This window comes from Ahaetulla prasina, chromosome 4 (assembly GCF_028640845.1).
Source record: "Ahaetulla prasina isolate Xishuangbanna chromosome 4, ASM2864084v1, whole genome shotgun sequence".
Taxonomy (NCBI): domain Eukaryota; kingdom Metazoa; phylum Chordata; class Lepidosauria; order Squamata; family Colubridae; genus Ahaetulla; species Ahaetulla prasina.
Genome location: NC_080542.1, coordinates 110,662,193 through 110,676,570, shown reverse-complemented (window position 1 = coordinate 110,676,570; position 14,378 = coordinate 110,662,193). Strand labels below are relative to the sequence as shown.

Genomic DNA, 14,378 nt, shown 5'->3' with positions numbered 1-14,378 from the left:
TTCCAGGTGCGATTCAAAATGCTAGTCATCATCTTTAAACTCTACTATGATAGGTCCAGGTTATTTGTGAGACAGCTTTTCCCTAAGGACGTCATGAGATGGAGCAAGATAAGAGGCAGTACAGCCTGGATAGAAAATACATGAAAAGGGTAAAGATAGCCATTACCTAGAAACTCACAGAGTAAATCTCTTAGGGTTGGAGTAGTATAGACTTAGTCTGGCAAGATTCCATTTATTGTGTTTAAGCAAATGAAGAACTGAACTCTGTCTATGTCATTCTTGGGATTAGCTTGTGTTCTGGCCCAGCTCCCCAAACATGACAAACCCTCTGAAGTTAACTCAAATATTCCTTTATTAGGAGTGTCAGCAGCCCTGGCAAAAAGTTTCTCTATCACCACAGGCTCACAGGTCTGGCCGATCGGAAGATAAATAGTTATCTGCCATATCTATTCATCTCCACCCTCTGCCTTTTCTCCCCAGAGCTAGGGTGGGGCTTCACTAGCAGCGGTGGCTCTTCCTTCCCAAGGATTGGGACATGGACATCCACTGCTCTCCTCTCTTCTGCTTCTGAGCATCTGCACGTCAGGCACTGGATCCACATGTTCCTCCTCTTCCTCATCAGCCACCTCCAGACATGGGGGCTGTTGGCTCTCCATCTGAGGGCTGACAGATGGACCAGGCTCCACTTCTATCTTCCACTCTGCCAGCTCCACTCCGTCTTCCTCCTCAGAGCTTTCAGGTTGCCTTGATGCTGACCATGAGTCCCATTCCTTGTTCTTCTCCTCTGATTCAGCTGCTGGAGGGGCCAGTGGCTGACAGGCCATAACAGCCTGACAGACATCCACTGAATTAGTCCCTTCATTTAAACATTGCTTCTTTATGGAAGCTAGGAACCATGCATTTCTGTGGCAGCCTCTGCCCTAAGGAATACCTTTGTCTCTGAAATTTGGCAGGCCTTTGCCCTCCTAGCCTTTTGAAAAGCACTGGAGACCTGGCTTTACCTCCAAGCTCTGAATAGGATGAGGTTATTGCAGATTGGAAGGTAGACTTGGCACCAGGTTTTTGTACATTTGGTTTTAGTAGTTTAATATGGTTTTTATTTTACTTCAATTTTTGATTGAGAACTGCTCACAGTTTTTTATAAAATGAGTAGCTATATGAATATTTTAATATATAGAATAAATCTCTAGTTAATGGAAGGCTCTAGTATACAAAGATAAAACTTTGTGTTTTCCTTCCCATTTTTTGTTTTTCGCAATTAAGAAAATAATATGAACCTACTCTGTGGCAAACAGACCTGGTTAACCATCCATTTGTCATGTATTTTTCAGAGTTATTTGGTATTTATGTAAGTTTTTCTAATGCATTTTAAAATTGGTAGGTTGTATTGTTTCCAAAATGTACTGTTTGTATTGCCTTCATTTGTCAATTTACATTCGGTCTATCTTAAACATAAACTAGGAAAATTGCTAAAATTCTGATTCAGCCATGAAGCCATGAATTACAATTGCTCAAAAACTGTTGCTGAAACTCAATTAATTCTCAAAATTATTTGAGAATATATACAAAAACATATACATGCACATATTTATATGCACATGTGTGCATGGATATATATACATACTCAGGTTTGAGCTTTTTAGTTCATGGAGAAAGGTGTAGTGTAAATTAACAAACAGATGAATACTGATACAAGAAGTCCTCAACTTATGACCATTTGTTAAAACAAAAGTTTGAAATTAAGATGGCTCAAATGGCTAATTATTAAGTGGTCCTTAGATAAACAGAATGATAAAATCAATTAATGTTTTCAAAACTGAAACTATACATTGCTGGAAACCTCTCAAAAGAAAATGTTAGATTTTATTAGTGATTTCTGAAGCTTGTGTAAATGTGTTTATTATCAGATTGAATTCTATCATAAAAGTCTTAACTGTGTTTTTTCAAGAATATTGTACAAGTATATACATATTCCTTTTTGGGTGAATCAGAATGAGTTTAACTTGTTCCTTCTGAATATTGTTTACATGCAAGTTTTAGCTTGAATATATGAATCAAGCCTGGGAAAACACAGGAATTTGGCATTAAACAGACTTGTATGTTGAGTTGTAAGGAATATTCTATATATCACATCTCTGTTGGTTCTCTACATAACTGTGATGGAACGAAAAGACTTGTTGTTCTGACTCTTAAACTAAGAAACTTCTATATCATTCTATGGCATAATAAACCTGTAAACAATGTGAAATTGACAATAGGCACCTGGATGGTGGCCATAAGATTAGTCATATTTTTGACAAGGACTATGTTATTTTTTTTTCTGCTGGAAGTATACTCAAACAGCACAGGTAAACACAAAAAGCTGAATAAACACCCTGGTGTTATAATATCAAAAGTAAGATGAAGCAAAACAGAAACTAACCCTATGCTCCTAATCTTCAAATGCTTTCACATACAGCTGTTAAAAGCTATAGCCAAATGGTGTAGTAGCTGCAAATTTCAGCAAGGCTTTTTTTTTCTTTTGTAACTAAGAATTAATTCTAAAACCATTTGTTCCTTGCTTCCTATCCATTCCATAAGTGATGAGCGTTTTGGGCAACCGAAGTCATAATGGATGAGTGATAAACTAATTTCCATTAATGCTATTGCCTAGAGGGCATTAAGACATAACATACTGTAACTGACCCATATATTCTCTCCTTTAAGTATAGTTGTAACACATATTAGTTAGAGTCATAGTTCTCTTGGGTCAAAAGTAAATTAGCTTCAGCAGTCAGTATTTCAATGTCTGGAGTTGGAAGATTTACAGCACTCTTCTCTGTCCTTAAATGGCGGGACAAAGTGTTAGAAAGTATTGATGGTGGACAGTAAGACCAGAGGCAAGCAGCTTTTGTGGGTGTTGATGGACACATTTAAGTCTTTCCAGAAAATGACTACCTTGAAGGATTGTCCATCCACAGATTGATTGCCTTAGTACAATGTTTCTCAATCTCAGCAACCTTAAGATATGTGACTTTAACTCCCAGAATTCTCCAGCCAGCATGTTCACCTATCTTAAATTTGCTAAAATTGTCTACATCTATTAAGACAGTGTTTCTCAATCACAACGTAGCTATTTACCAAAAGATAAACTGACTCCTTGTCATCCATTTACTCTTCCCAGGGTGCACTCAATAACTGCTGGAAAAAAACAGACTTTATACCTTAGAATCACAGAAAAGCTTTTTAATTCCAAAAATGGAAGGGGAAAAAACTACAGTCCCTAGAATTTGTTTTGCAAGTTTATAAAAGGAAGGCTTTTAAAACGCCTTAATACAAAAGGTGTTTGATGGGCAACAGAAATTGTTCCTATTGTTCTCTTCATTATAGTATTATATTATATTAGGACAGGAATAGTAGGCACACTTGTACTCTTATGCACCCCCCTTACAGACAGACCTCTTAGGAATGGGGAGAAGTCAACAGTAGTCTTTGGTTAAAGTTTTGGGGATTTTGGGACAGGTAGTCCCAAAGAGCCAGGTAGTGCATTCCAGGCATTAACAACTCTGTTACCAAAGTCATATTTTCTACAATCAAGATTGCAATCAATCAATCAATCAATCAATCAAGATTGCAATCCTGATTGGGTAAGTTCTCATCAGTCACTCATCATTGTCTGTGTTGGTTGGAACCAGGGAGAACTATAATTTTCTACAGCCTCTTAGAAGTTAACAATCCTTTTCTTGTCAGTGAAGTAATATGGATAACCATCCTGTCTTTTCAAGCAGCTTACTTTAGATCTTGGGTATGAAACACACACAGAGAGAAACACACACACACACACAATGTTACAGAGGACATAGTTAATGCTTATCTTTAGTCTGAGATATTTGAGAGGGGGGAATAAAAAGTATCCATTGTAAAATCCATTATTTTCCCCTGATAATAAGAACAAAACATTCTGATTGCAAAGAAGTCAGAACAAAGATGTGATTAAAGCATTTATAGAAGCACAGCAGTAGTATCTGTTTATTTCTTAGCCTATGGTAAACTAGCTTATGGTAAACAGTAGCAGGGCAAATAAAAACTTTTTTATCCCCTTAAAGTCATTCTACTTTTTGTCCTAGTTTAGATTCTTGAGGGGAAAAAATGCTACAGCTGGGTTTCTCCAAAACCCAGCCTTGGTGGATGTCTTGAAGACAGAAGAGACAGTGTTGCTAATTGTAGATTCAATCGCCAGGAGGGTTGAATGCAATTATAAAAGATGCTGGGAAATTCTGCACGTCTACACTGTCATCTTTTGTACCTGTGTCTTTCCATGCTGTGCTTATTCCTTGGTTTATGGTTTCCAAGCTGCTCATTTGGGGAAAGGAAGAGCATTTAACAGGAGGGCAGGGAGTAATATTCAGGCCTGTAGCACGAAGCAGACAGTGAAATTATAATTATTAGCCAAATCACTCCATTGGTATGCTTCAGAAGTATCTATATGAGTGTACATTACAAGTACCATCAAAGAAATTGGGGGGGGGGGAGGGGAAGAGGGAAAGGAATTAATTAAACTCTTTTGCTAATGTCCTCCAGATGTATGCTACAATCTCCATCACCTTATCACAATGAAAACAGGAATTGTTCTCTAAAATATTTTGAAATGCTTGAGTGATGAAAAAGGAAGTCAAACTAATATAAATGGCCTTGATGTCAAAGGTGGCAAAACATTTAACTATGAAATCTACTGGAAATGAATTTAGAGGCGCTTTTCTCACTACACTCCATAGGAGATGAGCATTAACATTCCAGTTAGTGCCTTCAAAACAGTTTGTGCTTTCAAAACAGAAAGTCTAGAATAAAGCTGTCCCCTTCCAAGCATCTGAAAATGAAGCATGCTACTGAAAATTGCAAATAATTCCACTCTTTAATTAATTTAAAAAGTAGAAAATTTTATTCTTAAAGGTGTACCAGAAAAACTTGATTATAAATATAATAAATAAGAACTACACCTTCTAGAAAAGTTGCACTGAGAACAAACTCCTAAAAATTGAGTGACTAATATGTGTATATCTGAGGCAGGACCAAAGGTGTCCAAAGGACAATGGGTCAAAAATGTCAGGGTGGTAACCCACCCTTTTTTACAATCATTGTGACATACGTAAAAAGGGGCAGGGCTTTAATCACATAGTTGTGGTCTCCAAGTACATATCATCTATGATAAGGTGTAGTATGCAAGATTCTTTGATACTAAGATAGATATTTTACGTATTGATTTTTTTTTTTTTGGTGTGTGAAGCTTCCATGTACAGCCAACAAAGAACACTCATGAAATGCTCCTTTTTGTTTTAAGTAATGAAATTGCTGACACTATGTGTTACCTTGTTCATTTTGCAGCTTTGCTTTATGCTTTTATTGGCAAGCTTACCCAAGTTGAGCCTATAAACATTTTTTCCTTATATGTTTGGGTTGTTATTTTTTTTCCACACAGGAAAAGTCTGCACAGGACACTCAGTTCTATGAGAGATCTCTGTTGTTTTTCCATGAAATGCAATATTAGTTAGCATTTTTTTCTTTCTATTGAAACAGAGGCCAAAGACAAACAATTCAAGGCTAGAGCACTTGGATTGTTTGATCTCCTAATAATGGAATGAGTAATATTAAACCAGAAGGCAAAACTCTGCAAAGTTATATAATAAAAATGTGCAGGGAAACATCCTTCAAATTAAACTTGGCTCCTCGTGACTATAGTAACATGGAGTTTTCTTGGCTATGGCACAAAAGTGCTTTCTTTCAGGGCATGCTTTTCAACCTCTTCGTCTAGTCTAAAATTCTGGTATTTCCTGGTAGTCGCACATCAAAATATAAGACAGGTTTTATCCTGCTTAACGAGGTCTTCTTGGCACTGCCCATTTTAGATAGAAGTAAATATCACCACCACGGAAAATAAGTACTGCAAAAAATAAAAAAAATAGATACCAAAAGTAATGTGGGCACTTAACAAGCTCTCCCAAGGAGAAAGAAAAAAGTTAAATAAACCAAAATTGAATATTATAAGGATGTTGTAAGACTTGAGAGGAAGTCCAGACAAAAAGCACATTCAGATAATCAAATTCTAGTTTATTGTAGGGTTACATTAACAGAACCTGTAGGCCTGAAAGTACATTACAACCAGTGATGGGATTCAGCCAGTTCGCACCACTTCGGGAGAACCGGTTGTTAACTTTCTGAGCAATTGGTAAACTGGTTGTTGGAAGAAATCATTAGGGCAGAGAATCGGTTGTTAAATTACTTGAATCCTACCACTGATTACAATTCAAGAAACTAGGAAGATCCCTTCTGAGATATTTAAATTTGTACTCTATTGTATTGTACATATGGAACTTTTAGGTAATCCAGATCAATGTTTTTCAATTTAGCAATTTTAAGTTTTGAAGCCCACACATCTTAAAATTGTTGCAATTGAGAAACCTTGATTTAGATCAGGGGTATCTAATCCTGGCAACTTTAGGACTTGTAGACTTTCAACTCCCAAAATTTCCCAGCCAGCATTCTACAAGTTTTAAAGTTGATTTAGACAATATATTCCTTCCTAACGGGGAAGACTGAGATTGGGAGTTGGCCAAGGCAGATATTACATATACTTTGTCAGCTTATCACTCACAGAAAACGTGATGCATGTTCCTTATTCTTGCACTTCTTGTCCTCAAAAAAGACAATTTATTTTTTTCCAATCTGTTTTTGTGGCAGCTTTTTCAAAGAACCCCTGAGTCCGTGCATCTCTAAATACAGTATAAAGTTTTTATGTAATAGTTGTAATATCTGATACACAAAAGGGACACTGTTCATAAGTAGGTGTGAGCTACTTTTATGAGCCATAAAAAGCAACCAAGAATTAGAGTATTAAGAATGTGTTGGTCTAGAATGTGAACTTGTCAAGAGGAGGTCACTTCCTTCTTTATTTCCCACAAAGGATTAGCGTGGAGAAAAGGATTAAAAAAGGAATCTAAAACAAATTATGCAATTTGTATACAATTTATATTAAAAAATTCAGACTAAAAACACACCAGTCCTTCCCTTATCATAAAAATGATCACACTCAAAAAATGAAGAAATAGTGTGAAATAGATATCATTTATGTAAATGTAATGCAGCTGAACCAAGAGGAGCCCTGGAGCCTTCTATGATATCTGTTTTTTAATTTGCTCTGATAGAATCCAAAGCAAATTTCTTGCAGATGGAAAAGTGTATTTGGGGCTTGTTCTCAATAATTAAAAAGTACTTTCTGGGTCTATGCTAATTCAGAAAACACAATATTCCTTTTCTGCACGTACGAAGTATTGTCTGAAAAGTACATTAAGAAAGTAGAAAATCGTCATCATTATAAATGTGAAAGAGGCAGTTTAAGCATCTATTTTGCCCTGAAAGTTGTACCTCAGAATAGCAATTCCTTGTCTTCCTTCATACTTTAGAACACCTGCTTATCTTTGCCCTGAATTTGTAACATCTGAGATCATTTTTATTCTTTTGCCTCATTAATTTACTTTGATGTTATAACAGTGAACTTCTATGTGCTTTGAAGCACATAATTATAACCAGGACATATCTTAAAATGAGCATTTTCAAGCCCTTGTTTTATCAGTCTGTAACTGAAAGGAGGGTTAGAAATGTTTGATATTTTATACTTCCTAATTAATATGGGAAAATCTCTAGAAAAGCCTATAAACTATAGAACAGGGAAGGTACTTGTGTCCTCTTGGAAAGTTTGGTAAATTTAATCATCCATTTTATTTACTGTACAACATTTATATCGTCTGTTATCTCTTGGAGTTTTGTAGTGTGTACTGTAGAGGTGTGGATTTTGTTTGTACTGCAGAGATTCAAGGAACATGGAAAATAAATCTTTTCATTGGTCAGATGTACAGTCACTGTGCAATTGTTGTGGACTCTAGGGAATCTGAAGTGATGCTGTGTTGAATTTTCTTTGGATCTAAATCCTGATACACAAATGAGGGTCGGGGAAAAAGCAACAGTGAAAGAGGAAATTTTTGTTTGCCACACTAAAGGCTTTCCTATGATAATTTTATCGCAGTTCTCATCAGCTGCCCTTTTACATGTAACTTTTAAAAGCTTTCTCTGTTTCCTGTCTATCCCTGTCTGGACTTGGAAGATAAGCAGAATTAGGCCTGGTTGGGATGCCATTAGGAATAGTGGAGCTATAATCTAAAGGGGAACTCCATGGACACAGTCTTAAAATTGTCTGGGCAACCGGTTGGAACCACTAAATAGGCCTCGTTCCTCAAGCAAGATTGCACTTTTCTTTTCTAGTAAGCATTAATTATTCCTAGAAAAAGCTCTTTCTGTATAGATGATAATCCTCAAATTAAGATTGCTTGTTCAAAGTTAAGATGGACTTCCCCAGAGCTATTTATAAATCAGTTTCAAAGTTCTGATGGCTGCCCCTCCATGGTCATGTGATTGCATTTTGGGCCCTTGGCTTGCATTTACAGCCATTTGCAGTGTCCCATGATCACATGAGCACAATTTATACCTTTTTTTGCTGAACTTCCAGCAAAGAATATCCTTTGGATACAATAGGTTCATTTAATGATGGCCATGTTCACTTAACAACCATGGAATTCACTTAAAGACTGCCTCAAAAAAGGTCATAAAATTGGGTGTGGTCACATGATGACCTGCTTCATGAACTCCATGATTTCCGGCCATAAATCTGGGCTTAATTATAGTCATACATTGAGGACTATCTATACAATGTATCTAACACCACACAAGAAATAATGCAGAGAAAATCAATTTATCTTTTTTTCTTGTCCTAATTTGTGAAATCAATGTATTCAAACATTTTAAATATATAGCACCTTTTCCAGAGAAGAGAGGTTGATCTGATCTCACTATGGAACACAGATCTGACACTGGACAGTTAGGTTCAGTATGACCAATCTATTATATTCATCAGAATAGTTCTAGTTGTTTATAAAAATCTATTTTTTGTGTAGTATTCTTCTTGTACTTGGACAATTTTTTTCACTGCACGAACTGATTAGAATCACAACATGAGAAGGAGGGCTGGAGGAGCCTAAACTAAAAAACAACATTTAATAGTAGCAGATTCGGTGCAGTATTTTTTATTTCCAAAATTGAAATTTCTTGTAAAATAATAGACAAAATAATGATCACTTTGGATAGTTATATAAAATTAATGCTACTATTCCACAGGGATTATAAAATATAACTGCCTGAAGTTTATGACCATGGAAAGTTTGAGAACAAAATTATAAGTAGATAACACTGAGCCTCTGAATCTATCTCTTTCTTGTCATCCTTACTTTAGCATTGGTTCTTTTTTCTTTTCATTTATTTTTTCCAATTAGTTTTACCTTTTTTACAGGATGGACAAGGCTGCATAATTTTTTTTTAATGCTTGGGAAATAGATACTTGTGCTGTTATTAGTTGTTAACATAAACTGTTTGTTTTTCTTAATTAAAAAATAAACATAAAACCTAAGAGTGTTTATTTTTCTTAATTTTCTGCTTTCAGTACAAATGGCATTGCTTTTTTTTTTAAAAAAAAGAATAAAATTACTTGCTCAGGCTTTTTCAGACCCTGGAAACTAATTCATGCTGAAGGAGGCTAAATATTATGAGAAGTGTGGCATTTAATCATGTGATAGGCCATCACAAAGAGTCCCTAAAACATAACTGTATGCCATTACAATATTATAGATTAAATGAGATGAATGACTAAGCAATAATTCATCTGAAGATATAGATACCATAGTAAAATCAGAGAAAATCTTGTGCATTTTAAGATGCCATCAGATTATTCTGTGATTGAATCATCATTTAGCAATCACTCATTTGCTTGCCTTTAACTATTGCTTCTTTGGGTACAAGGGAAAACACTGTTTTGATCCAATATTTCATTTATGCTGGTGTGGTTATGTGAGAAATGTCTCATAGAAGCAAAATTTTCTTGTTTTTTTTTTTAACCAATTGTGATGCTGAGCAAAGTGGAAAGAAAGAGAAAAGAACGATCAGTAACAAGGTAGATTGATTTGGTTATAGTGCTGATGAGTGTACTGTTGAAAGATTGGAAGGACCTGTTTAGGTCATCATAGAGAAAATCTAAAGATGCTCAGTTTATGAGGGGAATTAGGGCCAGAACTGCTATTGCTAAATGACAGTCATAAAAGGTGATATTACATGAGCATGTCATGTAGTGATGAAAGTTTTGGCTTTCCTGATTGCTCTCATTAAGCAAAGACCCTATGAGTCATTACAGGTAGCATGTAACTTACAAGTACAATTGGATCACAATTTACATCACTAAGTGAGACAGTCATTAATAAAGTCATACTTGACTTTTATGACATTTTTGTCACAGTTATTAAGTGAATCACTGCAGTCATTAAGTGAATCTCACATGCAAATCTGGCTTCTTCCCAGGGGTGAAATGCTCCCGGTTTGCACCGGCTCTCCCAATTAGGTAGCGATGGCAGCTGCTGGTTCGGAGGACCGGTAGCAAAAATCCCTGGCCCTGCACCCCCTGTCTCTGCTGAGCTTCACCGTCAGCAGAGGTTTTTTGGGTTTTTTTAATTTTTAAAAGTTTTTCTTCAGCTGAAAACATGCCTTTAAAAGTTAAAAAAAAAACACGCTCTGATGATCGCGAAACTGAGCAGAGATCATCAGAACACTTTAAAAGTTTTTTTTAAAAAAACCTCTTCAGACGAAGGGGGAAAAAAGGAAAAAGAGGGCCGGGCTTTAAAAGGCTTCTCTGGCCATCCCAGCTGAGCTCCTCATCACCAAAACCTTAAAAAACATGTTTTCTACATGTTAAAACAATTAATTTAAGAGGTTCTGGGCTGCTATGAGGGAACTTCAGCTGAGATCGTCAGAGGAGCTGACTTTAAAAGAGACATTTTTCCTCTGGCGATCCCAGAGGAGTTTCCTGATCCTAGCAGGCTTTTTAACAGCCCCCACTTACAAGAGCCCCCACCCATGCCCAGCCAATTCCCCCTCCTCACTTACCTATAATTACTGCTCTTTCCGGCTTGCAACGGCATGCTTTCTTCAGCTACTGAAGGAAAAAAAAAAAAGCTTGCTTTGACTTCCTGCTTTGCTGGCTGAGGAACTCTGGGATTTGAAGTCCACAATAAAATAAAATAATAAAATAAAATATTTGTACAGCTTTCTGAGATTTGGTATGTTTCTGTAGTGTTTCACTCTAACTACACAAACACACAAAAACTCAGAAAGCTGTATGTAGCATTTTGTGTGTGTGTGAGTCAGTTGTGTTGTGTGTGTGTAAAGTGTGAAAGTGTGAAGTTCCTGCTTGTTGCAGAGGCCATGTTGCAGCTGCTTTTACATTGTGTATGAGTCAGTTGTGTTGTGTTGTGTTGTGTTGTGTGTGTGTAAAGTGTGAAAGTTGGTTTTTGGTACCTCTTATTATTTTGTATACTTTGTTTATTATTTTTATTATTTATTGTTATTGGCCACGCCCACCCAGTCATCTGACCACCAAGCCATGCCCACCAATTAAGCCACGCCCACAGAACCGATAGGGAAAATTTTTAGATTTCACCCCTGCTTCTTCCATTGACTTTGCTTGTCAGAAATCAACTGGGAAGGTCACAAATAGCAAACATGTAACTCTGGAACACTTTAGCTATCATAAATACATGCAGATTACCAAGTGCTCAGATTCTGATCGTATGATCATGGGAATTCTGAGTTATGAGTGCAAGTAATGGCTGTAATTCCCCTTTTTTCAGCTCTGCTGTCATTAAAGCAGTGCATCCACTAAAATGAATCCCAATAAGTGGAAGACTACCTGTAAGGGAGAGAGGTGACCATGACTTCCAACTTCCTTTTGGCTTCTCATTGACTTTGCTTGTGGGAATGTCAGAAATAAGTATCATGTGACCATAGTTTGCTATGGCATCATCATAGCAAGCTGGGTACCAAGATCATGTGTCTGTAGGGACACAGCCAGAACACCTGAAGCCTGGTTGTTAGCTACTACTTGTTCAGCATTGAGGTAAATTTGAATGATCGCTAAGCAAGCAGTTTCATATCAAGGGCCATCTTTATCTATGCAGTAGCTAAAAGTCAACACCAACCTGATGGCACATAGCCATTTTAATTGAAAATGCTTAATATGTGTTAACAGGGAAGATGATTTGGCATTGCTGGAAAACTAGTCAAAATATGGAAACTGCAGTTCATTGTTTCTGAAGACCATGAATTTAAGGAAAAATAATCAATATAACAATATAACAACAGAGTTGGAAGGGACCTTGGAGGCCTTCTAGTCCAACCCCCTGCCCAGGCAGGAAACCCTACACCATCTCAGTCAGATGGTTATCCAACATTTTCTTAAAAATTTCCAGTGTTGGAGCATTCACAACTTCTGCAGGCAAGTCGTTCCACTTATTAATTGTTCTAACTGTCAGGAAATTTCTCCTTAGTTCTAAGTTGCTTCTTTCTTTGATCAGTTTCCACCCATTGCTTCTTGTTCTACCCTCAAGTGCTTTGGAGAACAGCCCGACTCCCTCTTCTTTGTGGCAACCCCTGAGATATTGGAACACTGCTATCATGTCTCCCCTAGTCCTTCTTTTTATTAAACTAGACATACCCAGTTCCTACAACCGTTCTTCATATGTTTTTGCCTCCAGTCCCCTATCCTCTGGCAGGGTACAGTATTGGAGGATTCAGTGTTAAACAGAACAACATAAGAAAAGGATTTAGGTGTAGTCATAGCAGATAACTGCAAAATGAGTAAACCAGCTATGAAGGCAAACAAAATTCTGGGACACATCAAGTAGAAAGATCACCAGCAGGAAAGAGAAGTTTTAGTCCCTCTACTGTATATAGGGATTTAGTCAGATCCCATTTGGAGTTCTGTGATCAGTTCTCGTGACCTCACTTTAAAAAGATATTGATGAGACTGAGTAAGTCCACAAATGACCAACAAAAATGGTGTAAGGTCTAGGGGACAAAACATATCCAGCAGAGATTGGAGGAACTGAAATATGTACAGCCTGGAGGGAAAAGAGGGACATGATTAAAACCTTTAAATATATTAAGGGTGTGAATTAGTTTCTAGAGGCAGTATTTTCAATATTAAGCAAACGTCAAGAGCACAGGGGCGTAGACTGACAGGAGGGAAGTTCAAAAGTAATGTTAGAAACGTTATTTCACAGAAAGAGTCATGGAAGCTTCCAGTAGAGGTAGTGGGCCAAACATGTTTATTTCAAGCAGTAACATGCTTAGAATAAACACAAATCTGTCACCTGACAAAAATTAGTAAATAAATAAAATATTAATTAAAATAATTAATTAAAAAGAAACAAAACAAACAAGCAAAAAGCTCAAAGGGCAGATTCAATGGATCATTGCCCTTTTTCTGCCATCATTTTTCTGTGTTTCTATAGTTCTAATTTCTAAGACAGATATTAATGCCATCTACTTTGAACCCCATAATGTCACTAATATGACAGAGTTCATTCATTTGATTATTTTCCAGAGGGTTTTATGAAATTCAGTAAAAAGTAGCAATTACAGATTTTAGAAATAGGAAAGCAGGTGAAATCTCATATTTGAAATAGCAGTATTCTAAAACAAAGAGAAAACTTTGGCTTTAGGATAATTTTTGTGTGAAAATTCCATTTTATTTCAATGCAAGCATTCTTCATCAACAGATTCAATTCTAGGGATAAATAGAAAAAATAAAGGAATGTTATCATTCTACGTGTTTAATTTAGCTCACAAGTGAATAAACATTGTTACAATTAATTAGTCCTATTTGTATCTTCCACATTTTCTTTCTTTTTGATCTATTCTTTTTTTTGCTACTTCTCCAAGCCCTGTAAATTTTGTTTTGTTAGACAAGTATTCCAGATACATGTAAATATTATCATACTTTGACCATAGTTTTCTGTTACTTTATACAGAAAGAAATGGATAGAAACACATTACAGTTCAGGTTTTAAGATTTAAAATAATCTTAAGGTATTTTCAAAAAAGAGAATGTCCTTCAGTCTCAATTCTATTTGTGTGACTCAGATGCTCCTACTCCTATATTAGATCTACCCTAGCTAGTGCAATTCTCTGCAATATGAAATGAACAGATGGCTTTGGTCACCAAATGGCTGACTTCCTCTTCTTTAGGGTCTTTGCTGCAGTGAACTAATATTTATTTATTTTAAAAAAATTATATGGCCATCTAAGTCAATCACTCCAGGTGGCTTACAAGGACATGCTTGTAAATCTGTATGTTGGCTTAATAACTATGCTCATGCAAATTTATTAAATATAAAATTGGGGTGGTTAATCTGATATTTTTTTTTCAATCTTGGCTCTAATTCCTATTTCCTAGTGATTTGCTTTTTTTA

General features: G+C 36.2%; 1 long non-coding RNA gene across 1 annotated transcript in view; it reads right to left on the bottom strand.

Annotated features, from left to right (window-relative positions):
• Window positions 1–11,043, bottom strand: part of LOC131198530 (uncharacterized) — a 30,056-nt gene extending 19,013 nt beyond the window's left edge. The window contains exon 1 of the long non-coding RNA XR_009155107.1: window positions 11,014–11,043. This is a non-coding gene — a long non-coding RNA (uncharacterized LOC131198530). The remainder of the gene's footprint in view (window positions 1–11,013) is intronic.
• Between the last annotated feature and the right edge of the window lie 3,335 nt (window positions 11,044–14,378).